At 43.1% G+C, this 25,558-nt stretch overlaps 1 protein-coding gene across 4 annotated transcripts in view; it reads left to right on the top strand.

Annotated features, from left to right (window-relative positions):
- matk (megakaryocyte-associated tyrosine kinase) overlaps positions 1-25,558 on the top strand; it is an 82,750-nt gene that overhangs the window by 14,123 nt on the left and 43,069 nt on the right. The window contains exon 1 of one of the 4 annotated variants that reach the window (XM_073068693.1): positions 8,749-8,869. The exons of the other annotated variants lie outside the window; for them this stretch is intronic. The gene's annotated coding sequence lies outside the window, so the exon portion shown is untranslated. Of the gene's footprint in view, positions 1-8,748; positions 8,870-25,558 lie in introns of those variants that run through there. 4 annotated transcript variants of the gene reach the window in all.

Genomic DNA, 25,558 nt, shown 5'->3' with positions numbered 1-25,558 from the left:
TTTTGCTCCTCTGTAGTTTTGCTTGACCTGCTCAATAATTTCAACATGTTCTGTTTACCCTTTTGATTAAGACTTTTTAATCCTTTGTCCTCAGTTCAAAATCTATTACTTTGTTTATATTTCACAATGGAGTTTAATTTTCCTGGACTACCAGTTGCTTCAGAACTTTGTATACTTCATTTAGCTGACCTTAAGTATTCTCTTGGCCAAAGTAAAACTTACAACTTCTGAAGCCTCTTTACTGAACTTACATTCAACATACGTATGATCATTTCCATCACTACAAAGACTTTAGGTGTGATTTGCAGTGGATGTAATCAAGTGAATCACATTATTTGTTTGGAAGGAATCCTTTATTTAAAGATCTGCTACTGTACCTGGACCCGATAAGTTCAGTGTGCGTTATTAGATCTATGTGAGTTGGGAATTAAAAGTCTTGTTTCTACATTGTTTCAACTTCTTGGAATTTTCCTTGAAAAAGTTTGGGGGAAACCAATTTACACGTGTAATTTGTGTTTCTACTGAAAGTTGCAGCAGTTAGATTAGATTTGATTAGATTATGAGGACACTCAGTCCTCATTTATTGTCATTTAGTAATGCATGCATTAAGAAATGATACAATGTTCCTCCAATATGATATCACAGAAACACAAGACAGACCAAGACTAATTGAGAAAAACCACATAATTATAGCATACAGTTACAACAGTGCAAAGCAATACCGTAATTTGATAAGATCAGACCATGGGCACGGTAAAAAAAAAGTCTCAAAGTCCCCAATAGCCCATCATTTCATGCAGACGGCAGAAGGAAGAAAAACTCTTCCTGCCATGAACCTTCAACGCGGCAAAACTTCCCGATGCAGCCTCTGGAAGCACCCGACCACAGCCAACTCTGAGTCCGTTTGAAAACTTCGAGCCTCCGACCAGCCCTCCGACACCGAGCACCGAGCACCATCTCTGCCGAGCGCTTTGACCCCGGCCCCGGCCACCAAGCAACAGGCAAAGCCGAGGATTCGGGGCCTTCCTCTCCAGAGATTTTCAATCGCACTGTAGCAGCGGCAGCAAAACAGGCATGTTAGCAGAAAAGACTTGAGAAATGTGATAATTGGATCAGCAAATTTGCTGATGATACAAAGATTGGAGGTGTAGTGGACAGTGAAGAAGGTTTTCAAAGCTTGCAGGGGGATTTGGACCAGCTGGAAAAATGGGCTGACAAACGGCAGATGGAGTTTAATACAGACAAGTGTGAGGTATTGCACTTTGGAAGGAAAAACCAAGGTAGAACATACAAGGTAAATGGTAGGACACTGAGGAGTGCAGTAGAACAGAGGGATCTGGGAATACAGAAACATAATTCCCTAAAAGTGGCGTCACAGGTAGATAGGGCCGTAAAGAGAGCTTTGGTACATTAGCCTTTATAAATCAAATTATTGAGTATAAGAGTTGAAATGTTATGGTGAGGTTGTATAAGACATTGGTGAGACCGAATTTGGAGTATTGTGTGCAGTTTTGGTCACCTAATTACAGGAAGGATATTAAATACGGTTGAAATAGTGCAGAGAAGGTTTACAAGGACATTGCCGGGACTTGAGAAACTGAGTTACAGAGAAAGGTTGAATAGGTTAGGACTCTATTCCCTGGAGCGTAGAAGAATGAGGGGAGGTTTGATAAAGTATATAAAATTATAACAGGTATAGATAGAGTGAATGCAAGCAGTCTTTTTCCACTGAGGCTAGGGGAGAAAAAAAAAACAGAGGACATGGGTTAAGTGTGAAGGGGGAACAGTTTAAAGGGAACATGGGGGGGGGGCTTCTTCACACAGAGAGTGGTGGGAGTGTGGAATGAGCTGCCAGATGAAGTGGTGTTACGTACCCCGTAACTGGGTCACTTACCAGCAAAGATAGAGAGGTCCATTGAAGTCTGATGGTACTGTTTTAAAAAGTTTTTATTTATAAAGGGGCACAAAAGTAAGGTTAATACAAACATTCAGATAATATACGTCGTCAATACTCAATCTAAAGCGCGGGTATAGTAATAATCATCAATAAGAAGTAGCTCTATTGTTTTGTCTAGGGGTAAAACTATTGTCCGATGGAAATATAAAAGTCTCTCAAGTTCATGCAGGCTTTAGCCTTTTTGGGACCGCTGGGTTTCACTTGTTGGAGAGAGAGAGAGAGAGAGAGGTTTTGTGAGAAAAGAAACTTGCCCAGTCTTTTAGGACGCAAAACCGTTGAATCGGGAACGTTGGTTCCCCGTTGTTAGTTCGAAGTCCTTTTCGGTGTTATCAGCCACCCGCTCCCCAGGTCAGGGGAAACGGAACGCACGTGGCTTCCGAATAGCTTCCCGTTATCACGGGAGCGATGAGCGATGGTGTCTCCTTCTGGTGCGTCGCTAGGGGACTGCCCCCTACAGCCCCTCTTTTATCTTGACTTGCAGGGTTGTAGATGTCAATCAGGGTGGGGTGATGCAATCTCCAGCCCACATTGCCCGAGGGTGTGCACGTAGCCCAGTCCCCAATCCACAAAGGTGTCTCCAAGAAACAATGGCCAATGTCGCGTTATTTTGCATCTCCGGGGGGAACGAAGCATCCAGCACGTCGCTCTCCCATTTCCTGGGTCTACTGACCCCCCCCCTCCACTAGGGCTCTTGTGATTCTCACAAAGGAGGGGGCTGCGGTCATAACACCTCCCCTCTTAAAAACCTTTTTACCAGCGGTTAAAACGGATTTGTACAGAGTCTTACAGGATTTTAGAATCTAACACAATACAAAAGTTTTTCTTTTAACTACAGAGCCATACAGTTATACATTTAATTCAGCATCTAAACAGTTAACGATTACAGTGTCCCTTCCTTTACTAGCTTAACATCTTATACCTTACTAAAGTCTTATAGCATCAGACTTCAACTTAATAACCACCTATATTTTTTTTTAACAAATCTAACGAGTTGTGATCCCTGACGGGGAGCCAGGCAGGCTTCCAAGGGGTTTGTCTTTATTATTCACATGCCTTGCTGAAATCCCGTACAACCGGCTGGGCTATTTAAAAATGGCGCCCTTCATTAACCGTTGTCTCTTTTCCGGTGAGTTCCTACGGGAGGAACTCAGGTAGTTTGGCGAGGTAAACTCCCGCCCGCCTCGTTCATAGGAGTTATTTTACCAACACCGTGTCCCAGACTTAGTCCATTTCCACCCAATTCTTTAATTTTAAGCAAGTTGCTAGTTTTCTCTTTAGGACCCGTCATGCTATTAGTTTTCAATTTAAGATCTGCAAGCGATCCCTCTTTGTTCAAACAGCATTTCAAATTCTGCTTTTTCACACCACACCCTTGAATAACAAGGTGGGTGTGAGGCCCCGGCATCTCCCGGCTTAATCTGTAAGCGATCTGCAGGGTTTAAAATTTCTTCATTCGATTTGGGAACTACAAATTTTCCGTTTCCTTCAATAATAATATTTATCTCCCCATTTTTGAGTTCCGCTTTGAGTTTCACCACACCTTCGAGTACAAACCCCGGGGTACTCTCACTTCCCCCTATTACCAAGGTTAACCCTGTCTTCACTGAACCCAGTCTATCCGACCCAAAAGGACAGCCATCTCGTTCAGCTGAATCAGATACCTCAGACCTTTTCTGAGCTCTGTGACTAGGTTCAGGACCACGTGCATCCCCATCTTGGACACACTCAAACGGGACATTGACCTCTTCCAGGCTTTCAATACCCATACCCTTTTCAAATTCCAAATTCCCTTGCTCCTCCCAGCTACTCTCTGGGCAACTCCCTTCCGGAGTAAACTCAACCCCGCGGGCTGAAACAACCTCATCTGCCAACCCAGCAGACCTCTCCAAGGTATTGGCATCCTTTTCATCTAGGACTGCCCTCATCTCATTATCGGGAACACCTTTAGAACTCTCAACTTCTTCAAACAGTTCTGCCAAACCAGACAGATCATCCATGTCCAACTCTGGACCTTTTAGCAGCTTTATCTGTTTCTCATCTTTATTTCCTACCTCTAGGACCTTGCCCCCTTTAAGGGCAGATCTACCTCTTCTCCCTTACCCTCTTGCACTTTACTACTCTTCGCTTTACCACCCTCTAAACCCTCGTGGCACAGGGTTGGTAAAAACGTCTCGGCCAAGTCAACACTGGCCAGATTTAAACTGCTCTCGTTCTCAGCTGCCGCTCTCGATAGGCTGCAAGTGACCGCGCATGCGAGATAGCTCTTGGACGCTAGGGGCGGGGCCTCAACACGCACCGGTCGGCGGGTCATCGTCATGGCTGACCAAACCTTACCCCCGGCTAAATTGTTCCCAAGAAGGATGTCCACGTCAGTTCTCAGGAATTCTGATGGCACCCCTATTTCAACTGATCCATACACCAGCTCACAATCCATAATGACCTTATGTAAGGACACCATTTCTATCCTTTTATTTATCTCCTTCACCGCTATCATGCCCGTTTTTCGACTACCCTCGAGTACCTTACGGCAGATCAACGACAGCTCAACCCCCGTATCTCTCCAGATTCGTACGGGAATTGGTGGGTCCCCCTCCCTCAAAGACACGCTTCCGTGTGACAGACAAATCTCAGACCTTTCTCGTACTCTGTCTACCCGGGGCTCTCTTGTCGATTTACTGATTACCACTGCACACCCGATAGGGACCGCTGCTTTCCCTTTTTCTGGCTCCTTCCTCAGAGCAAAGCACCGAGACGCAACATGCCCACTCTTCCCACAATTAAAACAGGTCAAGCTCGGAAATCTCTGGCCGCCTGGCCTTTCCCCCTCAACCTTACCACTAGCTCCCGGCGGGACCTCTGCCTCAGCCGGCGGACTTTCTCGATCGTTCCCACGGTCTCTCGGGGTACTTTTATTCGAGGGAAATTTTGTCTTGTGGGTTAGGGCATATTCATCTGCGAACCTAGCAATTTCTGAGATGGACTTATTCGGCTTCTCATTCAAATACATCCTGATCTCCTCCGGAACACAACCTTTAAATTCCTCAATCAAAAGTAACTCCCTGAGACGCCCCTGATTCTCGCCCACTGTTTCTGCGATGCACCAACGGTCCAAGAGCACCCCCTTCTCATGGGCAAACTCGGTATACGTCTGATTCCACCCTTTCTGTAAATTTCTGAACCTTTGTCTATATGCTTCAGGTACTAGCTCATAACCCTAGAGAATGGCTGCCTTTACTTGGTCATAATTCCCTTCCCCTTCCGTGGGCAACGCTGCATATGCCCGCTCTGCTTTCCCTCGTAACACACTTTGTAACAACGCCACCCACTGCTCTCTGGGCCACTGCTGATTCACTGCTACCTTTTCAAAAAGCAAGAAATAACTATCAACATCCGTCTCCTCGAACGGGGGTACTAACCTCAACGCCCGACTAACATCAAACCCCTCCGCTCGGTCTAGCCCTTGAGCTCTTCGCTCTTGCCTTAACTTCTCCATATCCAAGTCATGTTGCCTCTGTTTCTCTTTCTCAGCTGCTTCCAGCTCATTTAACTTCATTTCATGCTCTCTTTGCTTCTCAGCGCTGTCCAGCTGCTTTACCTTAAGTTCATGTTCCCACCTTAATTTCTTCAACTCTAACTGATCCGTCCCACTCGCTAGTACCTTTTCAGGGATATTTTCCAATACCTCAGCTGTAAACACATTCTTCCCAATGTAATACTGAGATATGGCCCTTCGCATCTCCCGCTTTTTCATTGACGACCTCACCTCTGTGAGGCTTAACCCCTTCGCCAAATTTACCAAGTCTAATTTGGTGGCCGCCTCTAGTGCCCCCAGAGTCGGGTTTTCCATAAATTCCTCCACGTCCATCTTTGCTGGTTTCTCGTCTGGCTACCCGCGTACCAGATCCAAGTTTGGACTTACAATCCCGATTCACTGGCCTCCCAATTTGGTGTCAGATCCTGAGACGAGAACCCCAAGTTGTTACATACCCCGTAACTGGGTCACTTACCAGCAAAGATAGAGAGGTCTGTTGAAGTCTGATGGTACTATTTTTAAAAGTTTTTATTTATAAAGGGGCACAAAAGTAAGGTTAATACGAACATTCAGATAATATACGTCGTCAATACTCAATCTAAAGCGCGGGTATAGTAATAATCATCAATAAGAAGTAGCTCTATCGTTTTGTCTAGGGGTAAAACTATAAAGTCTCTCCAGTTCATGCAGGCTTTAGCCTTTTGGGGACCGCTGGGTTTCACGAGAGAGAGAGAGAGAGAGAAACTTGCCCAGTCTTTTAGGACGCAAAACCGTTGAATCGGGAACGTTGGTTCCCCGTTGTTAGTTCGAAGTCCTTTTCGGTGTTATCAGCCACCCGCTCCCCAGGCCAGGGGAAACGGAATGCACGTGGCTTCCGAATAGCTTCCCGTTATCACGGGAGCGATGAGCGATGGTGTCTCCTTCTGGTGCGTTGCTAGGGGACTGCCCCCTGCAGCCCCTCTTTTATCTTGACTTGCCAGGTTGTAGATGTCAATCAGGGTGGGGTGATGCAATCTCCAGCCCACATTGCCCGAGGGAGTGCACATAGCCCAGTCCCCAATCCACAAAGGTGTCTCCAAGAAACAATGGCCAATGTCGCGTTATTTTGCATCTCCGGGGGGAACGAGACATCCAGCACGTCGCTCTCCCATTTCCTGGGTCTACTGACCCCCCCCCCCTCCACTAGGGCTCTTGTGATTCTCACAAAGGAGGGGGCTGCGGTCATAACAGTGGTAAATGCGGGCTCACTTTTAACATTTAAGAAAAACTTGGACATGGATGAGAGGTGTATGGAGGGATATGGTCCAGGTGCAGGTCAGTGGGACTAGGCAGAAAAATGGTTCGGCACAGCCAAGAAGGGCCAAAGGGCCTGTTTCTGTTCTGTAATGTTCTATGGTTTTAAATATTCATATATTTTATGTTTCTACATTTGGCTCCTAGAATTTTTCTTAATAACTTCACACAGCTACCCTGATAAAATTTGATCTGCAGAACCAAAAAGAATAACGTTCTTAATAATGGTATCTCTATCATGCCAATCCTTTGGCAGGGCAAGGAGCTTGGGTTTACCAGTGTCGCTCTCATTTCCTGAACAATATGTTATCAGTTGGGAAGCAGCTAGCTTCAACTTGGATCCTCTGCATGTGATCCTGTATTTAAAGAAAAGTAATTAATCATGTGCAAATCAAACTTTGTATTAAACCTCTATTACCAGTTAGAAATTGTGAGTCTTTGATCTACTCCTTTAATTTAGCAAGAATTACTTTTTGGTACATTATAATATCTTCACAAAGTCACCTAAATTCAATGCTGCAAACTCAAGTTTTTCCAACCTTCTTGAATAACAAGACATTTGATAATGAAGTCTTGATGCTGGTTCAAATTGCCATTTTTATAGAGTCATATAGACATACAATTTGGAGACAGACCATTCAGCTTATTGAATCCATACTAACCATCAAGAAACTTGGTACACAGAAGTGAATATAGTACTAAAGGTATGATCTTATGAGACCACAATTTCATTTCATCATGACCTCCACTGACTACTAAACAACCTTAGTCTCCTTCAACCCTGCCTATTTATTTATTCTTTCTAAGTGCAATGCTTTGAAATTGATGCAGTAAATATCATAACTTAATGTTCTGGCAACTTTTCTATTTGTAGGTGTATAAGACACAGAAAACAAACAGTACTGTGCAAAAATCTTGGGCACATATATTGCTAGGGTGCTTAAGACATTTGTACAGCGCTGTATTTGTCAACGTGGAGTGGAGAGCAAGTCTGTAAATCTATCAGGAGCGAAGGATGCTTGGAATAGCAAGGATGGAGCACCGTGGGAGGGGTGCGGGCAGGTGGTAGAGGAGGATTGCTGGGGGTGGTGTGGTGTGAGTGCAGATGCGCCCAGCCTTGAGACAACAGGCAAGGTCATTTGATTCCAAACAGTTGGTTTATTGATCATAACAGAATGTCTCTATGATGCTTCCCACTCCCTCCCCTCTTCCCTCTCCTTTTTTCCTAACCATGATTCCCCTCTCCATGCCTGCTTCCTACTTTCACTTCACAATAGAGACCCATATCAAAATCAGGTTTATCATCATTCACGTATGTCATGATTTTTTTGTGTGTGACAGTGGTATAGTGCAATGCATAAGATTACTACAGTACTGTGCAAAAGTCTTAAGCTCCCTAGCTATATATATGCCTAAGACTTTTGCACAGTATTGTAACTGTGAAGCATTTCTTCAAAACAAAGTATAATCAAATGAATGTAATACATTGAAATTGGCAAAACGCACGTAAGGGATCGAGGTTAGGATATTCTCCAGATAGTGAACAGCGTGTAGGTTGGAATTTTGAGTGGAAACAGGAGACTTGAAATTTATTTTAAAAATAATGGACGTTGTGTTGGAGATAGTATGGCCTGTTTCTGGAGGGACAAACTAGATGGGACAATTCAATTTCTTTTAAGTTTTTCTATATACTAAGTTGGAAATATGTAGTTGCCATCAAGAATAAGAAAAGCTTCAACGGAGTTCGACGGACTGAGTGCACCTCCGCACCTGGAATTGTAGATGGGCTGCTCAGGGATAGAAAATATTCTGAGTCTAATGAATAGACCGTATGAAACATGGACAGCAGGCTGTGTCAGAGCAAAAGTGCTTTTCTTCTGTGCCCTGTGAGTTTGCGCATGTACGTGTTATCATGTGCTCATTCTGTCTGCTCTTAAGCACTTCCTGCTTTGTGACAAGGCTCTCTTCTAATTTGAGTGAGTTAAGCTGAGATGGATTAGCAGGTTTTCAGGCTGCTGGAGTGAAATGTGAGGAAGTTGACCACTTCACTGCAGGAATCCAAAATCCACGGACACTGATCTAAGCCTGTGAGTGCTGTTATTTATCTCTAACTTTAAATACATATACTGTGCTAAAGAACAGCTAGAACAACCCCAAAGCCTTTCTGTGTAGGAAGCCACGAGAAAGACATTCTTTGCAGTTGCTTTTCACAGTTACTTCCTTCTACAAATTCAAACATGCCAAAGAACTTGCAACCAGGTCAGTAGTCTAACGCTATCAGCAGTGTAAATCTGCTACTGTGCATCAATTCCTCTGACACCTATCCCCCTTCTCTGATATGCCCCCCTTCATCCCAAATACCTTCTGATACCAAATCTACATGTACACTTGTTGAAAGGAGGAAAATCTGGATTCACGTAGCATTTGTGACCCATCTTTGGGAGATTTAAAATGTTATTTTCTAATGAAGGCCATTTGGCAGAGTCCCCTCAAAAGAAGCAATGAAATAAAGACCAAGGATTGATGGTGTTAGAATAATGAAGAATAAACATAAGCTAAGACTTGAGGGAAAGCTCCTTTGCACCTTCTTCAATATAGTACCATGGGTCTTTCCCAGGGTGGCAGGCAAATGCCTGGTTTAATGTCTCAAACCGAAGATGGCATTTCTAGTGATGTGGCTTTCCCACAATGCAGCACTGGATGCACAAACCAAGATTTTGCTGACCATGAAGAGGACAACAATTGGAACCACCGTTAAATGTCTCAATAATCTGGCAGTGCAGGATAGCAACGAATTGTATGGTAGTTTAGGAACTTATACAGTCCTGTGCAAGTTTTAGGCACATTATTTATATATATATATATATATATATATATACACCTGCCTAAGGATAGGGTGCTGTGGGAAGGTGTGGGACCGATGGCAGAGGAGGAGTGCCGAGGGAGGGGGTGGTGCAGACACACCCAGCCCTGAGACACCAGGCAAGATCACTTGATTCCAAGCAGTTGGTTTACTGATCATTACAGAATGTCTCTCTGGTGCTTCCCAATCCTTCCCCTCTTGCTCCCCCCTTTCCCAACCATGATCCCCTCTCAGCCCACAATATCAGAATCAGGTTTATCATTACTCGCATATGTCATGAAATTTGTGTTTTTTTTTGTGTGGTAAAATATAGTGCAATACATGAGATTACTATAGTACTGTGCAGTAACTCATTAGATAAATTGCATTTTGCAGTTTGACTTGACGTTATGTCTGAATTCTTCAGATGGTCGCTCATTTATAGCTTTAGTGCTAATGAGAGAATTTCCTGATATTCTGTTTCTAAGGGACAAATACTGTAACAGCAAATTCTTGCAACGTGACACTCGAACAGTAAATCTCCTGATGTTGTGTGATTATTTCTATTCCTGTAGTTATCTAATTCTGCCCAGTCCAGTCCAGTGAGGTGAGTGCCCAGTGATAGGAAGGAGATTCACAAATGGTCAGATTGAAAGAATCATGCAGCCTTTTTTGTGTCCTTTGTGAGGCTTCCATTCTCCAGTCAGCATGTCCTATCATCAGGTTTCACTTTCCCACATTAGCTGACTCTTGCTTTTTTTTAACATTATACTTCTCTTCAGTATTCTAGTGCTATTCATGTACCAATCTCTCTGTACTGTCATTTCCTTTAGCTGCCTCAAATAATAGGTTATGAGACCTGGACTCTATGAATGAAGCTATTACTACACAAGGTAACCACCACAGTCGGTGGTGAACTCGGATTAGCCACTCTGAGAATTTTAGAAGTCTAATGTTATTGGAGGAGAGCAGAGCAATGAAGGTGGAAAAACTCCAGAGGTAAATCAATGCAATATTTGAGGAAGTGTGATAATCGGGTAATCTGCGCAATGTACAATTGAAGGAACAATATCAGGCAATGTAAACAAGGGATGGAAAATTAGAGAAGTATTACTTATGAAATCTGAGTACCTGAGTTTCTACATCTTCCTGTTATTTGATATTTCTACAATTGTTTCATGGACTATTATCCTTAATGTTTACCTGTTTGTAAAGTGACTTAGTTTAGTAGGACTACATTTTCCTGAATTAGAAAATTACGTTTGTTTCCTCTACTAGGAAACCTCAAATGATGGACGTAAATACAGGACTCGGAGGCAGTCATTTCAAACTGAGGAGCATAGTAACTCTGTGCAGAAGCTAGTGCTTCTCGGGAATTCTCTGCCCTGGAGGGTTGTGGAGCCGGCACCACTGGGTATCTTTAAAGTGGAGGTCGATATATTTTTGAAAAATCAGGGAATTGAGGGCTGTGGGGAAGGAGCACAGAAGCAGATCGGCTAAGATCACATTGAATGGTGGGACAGGATTGAGGGGCCAAGTGGCCTACTGCTCCTATTTTCTTATGTTCCATGTTCTTGTATTTCTGCTTTGATATCCTGACAATCTACCTAACTAGAATGAATCACTTGGAAGTACCATCAAGTATAAATCTGGAGCCACAACGGTGCTTTATGGACACACTTCCATTTTAGGCTGAGGAATTCCCCACCTCTTTCCTCTCTGCACAACTGTAGGGTCACTCTGCACATAGTACCCTATTCAGAGAGTTGGAGGGGTAGCCTGCCAGAACCCAGCTTATCCAACCTCAATCAATTATCAGGAAAATTGTTAGACCAGGTTCAAATTTCACAGAGCTTTGAAATCTAGTCTGATAACATTTCACCAAAGTTTGATCCCCTCTGTCGAAGTATCAATTTACTTGTGATTTCTGATCATCTGATCCAGAGCATTATTTGGAAGCTACGTCACGACCTTTGTCCATTCAATCCTTCTGCATGAGACCATAAGAAAATCATATGTCCCTTCAAATCTCAGTATTCAGTAAGATTTTAATTGATCCTGTATCTCAAGTCTGTTTCCTCACAATTGTTGCGTAGAACTTGTTGCTAAAGAGAACTGTGGTGTTTATGCATGCATGTTTGTTAGTTTCAAAGTCTTCTTCAACAGTAGTCTCTTGAGATTAAGAAATGATTTGTTTCCACTCTGGTTTTGTTGGTTCTGAGGTAGTTGATGAGATCAATGTGGGAACTGTGGTCTTGTCCATATAAGGAGCAGGCTGTATCTGATGGCACAGCTGAACAGATAATCTCCAAACTACTGTGCTGCTTCCACCATTTACACAAGGATTCTGCAGGCTCCTAATGCATGATGTCAAAGTTCCCAACATCATCCGGAGAGCTCGTGGGTCAGAGATTCTCAGTGGCCCAGGGGAAGGTTCATTCCCTCAGAGAGGGTTTTAGCACAGGCTTGAATCTTTTGCTCTGCCCACCTCTCTTTTCCCATCGCAGGGCTCAAAATACAGTGTCTATTGTGGGAGTGTGGCGTGAGCATGCAAATGCTGTGGCTGACAAAGTCTTTAGAACAGGAAAGAGCCCACCACTGTCTATGCGGAATCCTGCAAATTCAATGGAAGGAAAACTGATCTAATGTTAGCAATGAAGATGTTCTCCTGGGAGTAGATGCTGATGTTGGATCATTTATCCTTCTGGTGAATTTGAAGGATCCTACATAGACAGTGGTGGTATCGCTCCAGTTCAGGAACATTAAGGACAGAGATCACTGCTGCCCACTGGACAATGAGATTTTACCAAGTCTGAGGTCTTGATCTTCAAATAGTCTTTGCCTCAATTGATCATATTTGAGTTAGTACATTGAAGGCAATATTCATTACTGGTAACAATTTCATTTGATAGATAAGATAGATAGATACTTTATTGATCCCAAAGGAAGTTACAGTGGCACAGTAGCATTGCGAATACACAGACATAAATATTAGGAGAGACGTAGAAAATATAAAAAATAAGTTACCACAAACAGTCTAACAGGAGGGGGTCATCACTTCCCTGGCTATAGGTTGACTCATTATAGAGCCTAATGGTTGAGGGTAAAAATGACCCCATAAAATGCAGTTGTCTTAGTTTATTACTAAAAGTGCTTCACTGTTCAGCCAAGGTGGCATGCAGAGGGATGAGAAACATTGTCGGGAATTGCCAGGATATTCAAATAAGTTTCCTTGTTCTACCACAGCCTCCAATGTGTCCAGTATGACTCCTATAACATCTTATTGGATGTCCACCTTTGCTGAGAGGTGGGAAATGGTCCACATTCTCCAGGATAATGCCATGCACTTTTATTGTCTGAAGGCAGTCTGATATAGTAGGGACAGGCTGGGAGGGAACCATTGTCTTATGGATGTTGGGTGTAATACCTGTACTCTCATATTCTTGCGGTGATGCAGACAATGGATTGGATTTCAGTATCAAAACATGAAGAAAAGCCAAGAGCCCGCATTCTGGCATCCTGATATTCAAGTGAGCTTGGGTATGGAGCGTAGCCAAAAAGTGCTTCCATTAGTTCTGAAGATTACAAGAGGTTGGTTGTAGGTGAGGCAATACATTATGACATCAAAGTCTAAGAAAAGTATTGGGGGCAGAGACATCCTTGTTAAACACCAGCCTTCACTGAGATTGGCTGATGAACTTCTGTGGGCAGTTGAAATTGAGGAGGTGTTTCACAGTCCCTCCCAACTGATGATCAAGAATAGCCATGCAAAGATGGCAGTTCTGCTCTTTGGAGTTGTGCAGTGTGACTCTCAAAGCTTGGAATCCGCACTGTGATTGGTGAGTGCACTGGGGTATCACAGCCTGCCTCCTTTTACCAATGTGTGATGGTTAACCCAGTATGCGATATAACTTGCCAGCTCTGCTTCGAATAAGAGTATCAGTTCGTTGCTCCTCTGCGATCAACCACTGACCCCTGCCTCACCTTTCCCCTGAGGGTACAGAGGAGATTCATCAGGATGCTGCCTGGATTAGAGAGCATGTCTTACAAGGAAAGACTGAGCAATCTCGGGTTTTTCTCTTTAGAGCAAAGGAGGACGAGATAGAGGTGTATAAGAGGCATAGGTAGATTTCAGTGTAGAGCTGCCCGATTCCTGAAAGATATTGCTGCTAGATTGGGCCTTAGTGCTGGCTTTCAGCACTCCTCATTAACCAAGGGCTAGGTCTGTAGCAGACAGTAAGCGAATCGCCACAAGGAAAAATCTGCTTCATCTTCTTCTGATCAGCCCACCTGTGGAAAGTATGTCTGTTCCACAAGGGTAGAAGCAGCCACACAGTCCTTCTGATGACAGAGTTCCAGCTTCTTATCATGTTGTGTGTCACGGTTACTGTGCTACATGACACAGATTCAGAATAGGTTAAAACTGGATGTCCGAGAAGTGCTGTGATTCATCGTCAGCAGCAGAAATGTTCTCCACCGCAATGTGTCACCTTTGGGCTCAGTGTGGCCCTCAGTCTGCCGTTTGTTTCAAGCCAGGGTATCAGCCCTTGATCAATGACGAGTGTAGATGGATAGCATCAGGACCCCTTAACCGGTCTCATAAAGTTGCATCCCAGATCTACAGGAAAAGCTGCATGTAATAGGCAGGGCTGTTGCAAAAAACGGAGCAGATCAATGCTCCTCAGTCCAGCACATCCAGAAGTGTGGTGGGCAAGTAAGCAGCTAACGTCTTTAACAACAGTGGTGCTACCATCAAGGGCAAAGTGTTTGCAACTGTATAAACCACAAATGCCAAAGAAGCCGATTAATTTCTGCTTCTTCCTGCAATTCTCTCCGTCACAGAGGTCAGTCTCAGCCATGTGAGATAAGGAAAGGCTGAGAGCTCTGGACACAGCAAGGTAGCACCATCCCTTCTGCAGTCCTGAAGACCAGCGCTCAGCAACGAGTTGTGACTTTTGCCAGGCTGTTGGAGTTGAATGGTGGCGGAGCCCAGTACATAACAGCAAGACTAGAAGCCATGTTCAGCTGGAAGTACAGAATAAATGCTTCATCACTGCCTGCTCTTGAGGTGTAGCAAAAACTGTGAATCCAGACAATATCTCAAATGTGGGACTGAAGTAGAATAATCAGGAACTAGTTGTCCCTCCAGCCAAGTTGTCCTATTAAAGTTCCAACACTGTGTCAGCTTGACTAAATACTGCGTAATTAGTAGACTCTCATTTACCAAACATGATGGAAGGTATCGTCAGTGCATTTACTTACCGATAACCTGCATACCATGCCCGTTTTGGGTGACCGACCTCATGACTGCAAACAGCCCATGGGGAGTGACTGCACTGACATTAAAGCAATACTTGACTGAGTATGCTATCGAAGAGACCTGATTCAAGATTGTTTCATGTCATTTCCAGTACACAAGTTTAAAGGAGAACAAAATAACACTTACTCTGCAAAAAAAGATAAGATAAAGAACACAATGATAAAAATAACCAAATAAATATTTTTAAAAAGATTGTTTCTATACTGTACATAGATTGAATATATGTCCATGAGGTGACCCTAGGCCCAGGAGTGTCTGCATAACGTGGCTGACAGTAAAATGATAAAGTAGTGGTGTAGAGGGATGAGTTAGTGGGTGGAGGTGTTGATCAGCCATTCTGCTTGGGGGAAAGTAACTGTTTTTGAATCTGGTGGTCCTGGCGTGGATGCTATGTAGCCTCCTCCTTGATGGGATTGGGACAAACAGTGCACGAGCAGGGATCCTTCATGATGTTCCTGGCCCTTTTCCGGTATCTTTCTGCATATGTGTCCTTCATGGTGAGTAGACTGGTGCTGGTGATGCGTTGGGCCGTTTTGACTACCCATTGTAGAGCCTTCCTGTTTTCCGTTGTGCAGTTTCTGTACCATGTGGTGATGCAGCTTGTTAGAATGCTTTCTGCTGTGCCTCTGTGGAATGAGTATAGATATGCATAGACCAACTCTCTTCAGAAAGTAGAGGCATTGGTGAGCTTTCCTGATTGTGTAGAAAGCATTCTGGAACCTTGAGAAGTTGGGCTAGATGTGCACTCCCAGGAGTTTGAAGCTGCTGGCTGTTTCCACTGCTGTGCTGCTGATATAAAGAAAGGTGTGGGCAGTGCAAGTTCTTCTGAAGTAGATATCCATTTCCCTTGGGTTGTTGACATTGAGGAGGAGGTTATCTGCCTGGAACCTGTTCTTGAGCTCTTCCACCTGCTGTCTGATTGTTGGTGATGAGCCCCACCACAGGGGTGTCATCGGCAAACTTGACAATGTGATTACTTGGGTGTCTGGTCATGCAGTTATGTGTGAACGGAGTATCCAACAATTGGGTCAGCACACAGCCCTGAGGGGCATACATTTTGAGGATGTGGGGAAAGGGGTGTGGTTGTATATCCTGACTATCTGAAGTTTGTCCAACACCCAGTTGCACAGTGGTGTATTTAAACCAAGGAAAAGGACTGGTGGCCAGGAAGAGTGAACTAACACCATTATTGGGACTGGAGAAGCCATTTTTTTTCATAGAACTGAAGTTAAGGTCAGAAGGAGAAATGCTTTATTCTGTTTTGCCAGACAAGCATAAAGCTCCCATGTACGTAATGTTGAAAAAGAAGAAAGAATTACTGCCCTCCATTTGTTCAAGGAGGTAGCTCACCAACTCTTTCCCAAGGGGAGTTAGGGATGGGAAATAAATGCTGGCCTTGCCAGTGATACACAGCTCCTGAAAAGATGAATTTAAAGAGTGGCATCCAGAAACTCCATCACTAAGAAGCAGACATTAACTGTGCTTCACAGATAGGCAGGTTGATCACATTTCTAGCCCACCCTCATGGATGGTAGCCACTGTGACTCGCAAACAAAATTTACGCTTTCTATGCAACAGCTTGCTCAGCTTATGCAATTGATTTAAGTTGCAGCAAATTGGATATGTGCTTACAGGGTTAGCTGGGCTGTACATGTGGCAGAACATGCGGCTGCTTTGCAGTACAAGCAAAGCACAAGCTGCGGCAAAGAGAAGGCAAGGGACTCTCTTTGAAGGTGTTTGAGGTGGTTTCTGGTGACGGCTTATTCTGTTTTCTCGGACGGACGTCATGTTCAAATGTTCAAAAATAATGTATGTAATGTTCAAAAAGAAGAAAGATTTACGGCCCTCCATTTATCTGTCAATCTCTCAGTTACTGGAGCTGATTAGCAAGTAGTTAGTTCAAAGTTCAAAGTAAAATTTATTGTCAGAGTTCATACGTGTCACCACATACAACTCTGAGATTCTTTCTCAGCAAATCTATAGAACAGTCACTTTAAACAAGATCAACAATGTAGAAGACAACAAACTGTGTAAATGCAAATATACATAAAGAGCAATAAATAATTCAAGCAGAAAATAACAAGATTAGTCATTAAAGTGAGATCATTGGTTGTGAAAACATCACAATAGATAAGTGTAGTTCCTCTCTTTTGTTCAAGAGCCTGATGGTTGAGGGGTAGTAGCTATTTTTGAACCTGGTGGTATGAGTGCTGAGGCTCTTATACCTTCTACTTAATGGCAGCAGTAAGAAAAGAGCATGGCCTGGGGGTGAGGATCTTTGATGATGGATGCTGAGTTTCTACTAGTGTTTCATGTAGATGTGCTCGTTGGTTGGGAGGGCTTTACCTGTGCTATACAAGCCAAATTCACTACTTTCTGTAGGATTTGCCGCTCAGTATAACTTGCTGATCTGAAACCTTAAAGTGTAAAAGGTCTATATCTTTGTGGTGTTTAGATGTCAAAAGTGTATTACTGGCTCTCAGATATCTTGAGATCTCCTAAAAGGCAGTTCATAAATTCAAGTTATTTCTTCAAAAAACAATGCTATTTTGAGCTAGAAATCTACTGTATCTTCTATTGTATTTTCAAGATAATAACCTGCTCTTGTTTTACCACATCATATAATAAATATATTTTCTAAGGACATATGTTTCTGACTATCCAGGCTATGCCAGCTCATAGAGCCATCCATTCCCACTAATTTTCCATGTAATCTGCTTTCCTAACTTTCCCATCAGTTCCCTCAAGATTCTGCCCCTTAATTACATAGTTGAGGCAGTTTACCCCAGTTAACCTACCATCCTGCCTTTGGAATGTGGGAGGAAACCAGAGCACCTGAAGGGGAACCCACTTGGTCTCAGGGAGAGCATGCAAACTCCATACAGGCAACACCGAGTGTCAGATAGGAACCGGGGTTACTGGAGCTGTGGCACATGGCAAAGTGGTTAAGGCGTCCGTCTAGTTATCTGAAGGTCGCTAGTTCAAGCCTTGGCTGAGGCTGCGTATGTGTCCTTGAGCAAGGCACTTATCCACATATTGCTCTGCGATGACACCAGTGCCAGGCTGTATGGGTCCTAATGCCCTTCCCTTGGGCAACATTGGTGGCATGGAGAGGGGAGACTTGCAGCTTGGGCATCTGCCGGTCTTCCATTAAAAGAAAACCTTGCCCAGGCTTGCGCCCTGGAAACTTACGTAACGGAGGTCTACACACTGGAGCTGTGAGCTAATTGCTCTGTTAGCTGTGCTACCCAAAGCTACCATGGAGCTACCCAAAGCCCATATCCACATCTCTTTTGAAAATCCATCTCTTTTGAAATGATTGACCTGCTTCTGCTTTTTTAATGTGAAGTCTTTGGTGTTGGATAACAAAAATCAGGAAGCTGTGGTTATGTGATTTCAGAATTGTATTTTAAGTGCCTGTTGTTTGTAAAAGGCCCACTCTTTGAAAAGTGGACAGTTTTGATATCTAAAGTAGGGGACCATGTGGTGAGTCAAACTTTCAACGTGCAGGGCGGCTTAGAGAAAAACAGAATGTAAAATGTTTTAGGAGTTTACTAGGGTGAGATAGTAAAGCCAAACTGGCTCCTTAGCCATTGAAAAATGCCAAAGTTGTGCCTCTTTCCCCATGGAACAAGTAGACAACATTGACACAGCTTGCAGCTGGGCCACCTGAAAGGACCCACTCTAGCAGTGCTTATCTTGCAAGTCAAATGTACTCAGAAAAGGTGGGAATACACGGCCCACAACGGCAGTATATTGAAGGCAGACTCACAGTTTGAACCCTTCAGAATCTGTACATCCTTCTTCCCGTGGTGCTCCTTCTGTGTTTAAAGTTAGATATCTTCTTCTTCCTGTTTTCCTTCAGAGCAGATCCTCTTTTGGAAATCCTTCTTTAGTGATTGCTGTGACATTTTGGTACTGTGAGATAAATCTTTGAATCTGATACCAAGTTCTGCTGTTGGAGGTAATTTTGTCCCTAGGAGGCTTTGCTAACAAGTTCTGTGTGTGTGTGTCCAGCTTTCAGGAGGGAGATAACATCACTTTTTGGAGCCACGTACATACTGGGTGGTACAGTCCTACCGCTGTAACAGCACGTAATTTTCACGGCATGCAGGAAACATAAAAGGCTCATTAGACAGCATTAAGGAAAGCAATTAACATTGTTTTTTTAACTTCCTTCATCCACCCATGGTTAGATTTTTTTTCAAATACTATTTTCAGTTTCTTTGAAAGGCTGCTGACCTGATTGAATAGGTAGCTCACTCTTGCTTATTCTCAGAGTTAATAAGCTCCTATATACTAAGATATTGATCTATATGCTTTTTATAACCTGTATAGGACACTCCAAAACTCCTATGTATTTAAACTGTTGCAATTCCAATATTTCAATGATGACTTCAAACTGTTTCTGAAGTTGCTGTTGTCACGTAGAAAATGCAACAGTTTATTTGATCCGAACAAGCTCCTACAAAGGGTTAATCTTTTAAAGAACTGCAACAGCACCCCAAAGTTCCTAAGGCAGCACCTTCCAGACCCACGACCAGTACCATCTAGATGGACAGGTACCTGGGAACATCACCACTTGGAAATCCTCCTCCGCGTCACTCAGCATTTTGACTTGGAAACATCACCATTCCTTCATTGTCAACATCATTGAAATCCCTCCCTAACAGCACTGTGGGGGTCCCTACACCTCAGGGACTGCAGTGGTTCAAGAAGGCAGCTAATCACCACCTTCTCAAGGGCAACTAGGGATGGGCAATAAATGTTGGCTTAGCTGGCAACGCCCACATCCTATACATGAATAAATTTAAAAAGTAAGGCATATACATTAACCAAGACACCAGGGCTAACAATACTGCTCATCAAACCAATCTATCTGATGGAGCAGATGAGCTCTTAGCTTAAAGTCAGAATCTCCAGCAGTAATAAATCCTCTTGTTACTTCCCTGAATCATCAGCCTAGGTTTGATGGAGTGGAACCAGAGCACTTACCATTCTGATAGAGACAGGAGTCTTGTTGACTGAATGAAGCTTCCACAAATGGTGGATCACCTCAGAATTCACTTTGCTTTCTTTAGCAGCCCTTAAGTACCTCTATAGTTTGGAACCTAAGATGCTCCTAATGCTGTCGCAGTTATATACATGAAACACTTTGCCTCCTCAGCTTCCTTCCTGTCTGGCTTCCATTAATAAGGACCACTTCTTGCTTCTTACCTTCTCTCCCATTCATTTTGCCATTAGTTATATCCAATTCTCTGCACCTTAGCCCATCATCTTCAGTTAGGTTGGACATTGGGCTGAATGTCCTGTATCCCTGCTGACCATGACTGTTTCTCTCAGAGAAAGCTCTCTTCCATATGCCTCAGATATTATTTGAAAAAACAGCTTAGTTACCAATTGAAGGTCTATTTTAGAAGCACACTATATCAATTAAAAAATTTCTGTTGTAATTATTCATTCCTTAATCCTATCAATGGATAAGAGAAGGTAATATGTCAGGCAATTAACTTAATGTATTATAATTATAAAACATTCATCTTAAACAGAGATTATAGTAAACTAGTCTGGTTCAAAACCATCTGTGAAGGTATCTTTTGGCTGCTGATTGCCAATTTAATTTGTCCCACATCTTTCCCTCACCACCACTCTCCCTTGTCTACTTGTCCCTCCCTACTGATCTTCCTCTAGGCGCTTACCCCTGCAAGCACAACAAGTGCCACACTTACTCCCTCACCACCCTTCAGGGTCCCTAACATTCCTTCTACGTGAGTCGACAGTTAACCTGTGAGTCTTTTGGTATCGTCTACTGTATTAGGTGTTCCCGGTGAAGCTTGTACATCGATGTGACCCGATGTAGATTGGGGGACTGCTTTGTTGAGCACCTATTTTCTGCCCACCACAAAAGAAAGATTTTACTGGTGGCCACCCATTTCAATACAACTTCCCATTCCTTTTCTGACATGTCGCTCCATGACCTCTTCTACTGTCACAATGAGGCCACTCTGAGGTTGGAGAGTAACATCTCATATTCTTTCTGTGTAATCTTCAACCTGACAGCAAGAATGTCAGTTTTATAATTTATGATCATTCCTTCCTGTAGTGTATTCAAAATTTCAGTAATATTTGAGTAGTATTGTAAATATATCATTTGATTAAGCATTCTTTGTTTACATAATACACTACGGGTTATATGTAGGAATTAAGTGAATTACATATGTCATTATGAAACCATGTCATGTGTGAGTGCCTCACTTTAAAAAAAGGGAGAAGGAAAAACACAGTTGCCAAGTATACAGGCTCCCATGTTTTTCTTTCTTTTATTTTCTGGAGATACAAAAGATAACAGTGGTGACATGGAAATTTCAAAACAAACCCAAGGCAGCTACCTACCTGTTGAAGCACAGCATGTTTTTCTCCGGAAGGGGAGAGAGATGTTCAAATTAAAATAAAGGCAGAAAACAGATGAAATTAACAAGCAACAAGTACAGCCACAGTTTCATAAACCTTGAGTACCAGATCATAATAATAATACATTAAAAAAAATGCAGAAATGGCTGGCTACATCAGAAAGATAGGTGTGTTCAATTGCATAATTGATAACTGAGTGATGTGCACTGAATGAATTGAACAGTATTTTGAAGCCAATGATATAGCTGATGAAAACCAAATGTCAGTGTTTACCTTAAGCTCCTTAAATCAAATCTGGTTTATTACATAATACCCAATCCAAAATTGCCTTTTCCTAGTGGGCTTAATTACAAGCTTGAAAAGCCATCACTTGACCATTCTACAAATTACTTCTTGGGGTCCCAGAACCAATCTGATATTCCCAATTACTTGCACCTTGAAATCTCCCAAGACCATCGTAACATTACCTCTTTCTTACATTTTTTTTACTTCCTGTTGTAATTTGTATGGCACATCTTGGTTACTGTTCCGAGGACTATCTATTACTCCCATCAGGGTCATTCTACCTTTGCAATTCCTTAACTCTACCCACAAGGTTTCTACATCTTCTAATCACTTGCCCATCCTTCTGGTTCATTGTTCCCAGCTGTGATCTTTCTTCAACTATGACTCAGTGAAACCACAATATCATGCCTTCTAATTTCTGACTGCACTACAAGATTATATTACTTCTTATTTATACTGTACTGCGTGCATTCACATATAGCACTTGGAGTCCTGTATTCACCACCCTTCTCAATTTTGATTCTATCTTGCCTGAAGTTAAATTCTTATTTCTTTCTGGACTTTATGTCTTAGTATTTATTCCAGAGATTACTGTAACCTCTCCTTCTCTTTTACTTCTCCAAACTGTGGAACCACTCCCTGCCTCCACCCCCACTATTTAGTTTTTAAGCCTGATCCACATTCCTATTTATGGACCATGACAATTGGATCTTTCCCCTCCTCCCAGTCCAAATTTCTCTGCAGGTCAGATGAGATGTCCTGAACCTGGGGACCAGGCAGGTAACACAGCCTTTGGGACTCTTGATTCTTGTGACTGAAAATTGGATTCCCTGACCATACTATCCTCAATTAAACTGCATTTCTCTTCTTTCCACTCTCTTGAACGGCTCAGTGAATCACAATGCCATGGTTCAGTTGTTCGTCCTTTCTGCAGCCCCACACACATCGTCACAGAGAGCAATAATCTCCAACCCGTTTGACAAGCTCAAGGGCTGAGGCTCCTCCAGCACTACCTCATGGATCCCTCTACCTCCTTCACCAGCAGTCACATCATCTTGTCCATGGCCACAAAATGAATATGTAGTAGTTAATCTAATAGGTGTGACTACCTCCTGAAACACAGTGTCCAGCTAACTTTCCCATCCATGATGCATCGCAGAGTTTGAAGTTCAGATTTCAGGTCATCAAGTTTGAACCTGAGCTCCTCAAGCAAACAACACTTACTGTGGATGTGTTCAGCAGGAACCACAATGGGGTGCACCTGCTCCCACATCGTGCAGCTACAGCACATCACCCGATCCTGCATGCCTATTTTATTTAATTTGTTGCAGTTTGGTATCTTTTTAGTGATTTACTATATACAAAGAAAAACCTTATCTGCTTTTAAATGCTACTGACCTGTGCCTCCTTGCTGAACTATCTGAGCCAAAGCCTCAGATCTTGGACCCCACCTCTTCTCACCAAAGCCTCATTTCACCTCTCTAAATGTGTGCACTCACACAATGGCTGTTCTGCTTGAACCTCGCTTCTTATTATTGGCCCGAATGAATCTCGCACACAACAAGACTTGCTCTTTTCAGTGATTCCAGCTCTCACACAGATTTCACTTCTGATACTCCGAAGTTAGGTTGGGACCTTAGGAAAATGTTCTTTGAGTCATATGGTTGAGGAAGATAATACGTGTTATTTGTACATACAGTATTTTTGTGCTTCTGAATCTATATCTGTAATGATAATCTGCATCTATTAAGATGTATCTACAATTGACCATTCTCCTGAGCCCCTAGCTTGTTTATTAACTAGGAGGGTCCAAAAAGAAGGTCAGGTTGGCAGAAAAGGGATGACTAGGTCATGTGAGAAGGGAAGGTCATTGGGAAAGGAAATGGTGTAAGCATAAGGAGAAAAAGATCTGACCAGAGGGCCCTACACCACTTGTGTTTATAGCAAATGTGCCATGTCTGAAAAGAAACACACTGAGAGATGGATTCACCAAGGGTGTGGTGATAGATAACTGTCATGTGTTGCACACAAAGCTGCAGATAGCACTGGATAAATGTTCTGGTCATTGTAATGAGATAGTTTATAAATTTTACAAGCATCCTGCACTGTTCATATAGCAAGGGTTAATCATGCAGTCTAGTTCCAACCTAAGTTTCAGGCAATATTCTGTTCAACTTACAATGTGTCTGACTAACAACTTCCTTTGATCAATATTGTCGAAACAACTTATTTATTTATTAATCTGCAAGTATCTACTATTGTTGGTTTTAAAGTCCCTCCTGTCAACTGTTATCAGTCTTAGTGAGTGGAAAGGCAGGATATAAAATTACACAGTTCAAAGCAGATTGATCAACTTTAATGGTTCTTCAAATAATGTAAATCTTATGCATTAGTTTTGTGCTTCTAGTCTTCCCAGTGGCTGGTCTGTGATCGCCTGGCTCATAATCCAAATGAACGCTCTGAGCATTACTGATTGAAGTTTCCCATCTTCAAACTCTTCCCTCAGACTCCATTGCCACATGTCTGACTGCAAGTCCTTTGTTCCTGAGGGGGCTTCTCATCCTTTTCTTTAAATCCTTGCTCTTTTTCCCTTTGATCAGATTCCCAACGGGCTTTTGGAAGAGAGGGCATCCGTTCTTGTCTGTGGGACGATATCACTAGACTGTACACCATTACTGAGGGCAGTGTAGGGGTGCAGCGGGTAGTGCTGTGTGGAGTTTGCATGCCCTCCCTGTGACCATATCTCTGGGTGCCCCGGTTTGCTCCCAAGCCCCACAGACACGCTGGGTCTCAGGATAATTGGCCACTGTAAATTCCCCATAGTGCAGGTGGGTGGCAGCTGAGTTGGGATGGACATGCAAATGAAGTTAAGCTGCAGAGAAACGAGTGGGAGGATGGAACTGATGGAACTGATGGACCTGATGTGTGAGCCAGCATAGACACAATGGGCCAAATGGTCTCCTTCTCTGTCATGGGAAATATTTTTTAAAAAACTGGCTCCTCAAAGTCATCACAATCAGCAATTTTGAATATCAGCTCCCTCGCATGGTGATCCCTGCAGCTTTGAATGCTCTCCTTCAGGTCCTGTAATAGACTGAGTGATGTCTCCTCAAGCTTTCCCCAAACTCTGTACCATGCACCATTCTCACAGCCTCTTCTCCTCCTGTTGCAGAATGTGTTCTTGCTTTTGATCCTCTCAGACACGTTTTCTCTCATTTTATACCGTTATTTTACTGGGAATTCTATCTCTTCTCTCTACCTTACTTAATGATCAGTACAGGCTGAGTGATTCTGGAGGAAGGAGAATGGTACGTTTGCCCTCGCAGCGCAGTGATGTGCTTCCAATCCAGCCCATACACAGTGCTGTTGATTTCCAGGTGTGGTCACCATGATAATCAGCTGATCAGTCCCCCTTCTGAGCAAACAGGAGAAAATCTGCAGATGCTGGAAATCCAAGCCAAACAAACATACACAGACACACACACACACGTCAGGCAGCCTCTGTAGAAAGGAATAGATCACTGAATGTGATGAAGAGTCTCGGCCTGAAATGTTGGCTGTTGATTCTTTTCCATAGATGCTGCCTTGACCTCTTGAGTTCCTCCAGCATTTTGCCAGTCATCTGTGCTCCTGTTTTTTGGAGAGCATGCACAGTAATGCAGTGGATAGGGCCCAAATTGTGCCTGTAGGTGTCTTCCCCATTATTGACGGGCCTTCTGCAGCGTTGACATTCCAGTTATGATGATTGTTTTAAATCTGCGTGGTCTTCTCCTCTGAACCATTTGGACTGCTAGGGTAGTAAGTGCTGTGGAGAGGCAGGCCACAACTACAAAGTCTGCCCAAAATACGCCAGCACCTATACACAAGCAATAAGAGGGGAAGCTGGCACTGATAATGCCTAGGCAAGCGCCAACACAC

The sequence above is a fragment of the Hemitrygon akajei genome, chromosome 16 (assembly GCF_048418815.1).
Source record: "Hemitrygon akajei chromosome 16, sHemAka1.3, whole genome shotgun sequence".
Taxonomy (NCBI): domain Eukaryota; kingdom Metazoa; phylum Chordata; class Chondrichthyes; order Myliobatiformes; family Dasyatidae; genus Hemitrygon; species Hemitrygon akajei.
This window is presented reverse-complemented; position numbering and strand designations above follow the sequence as displayed.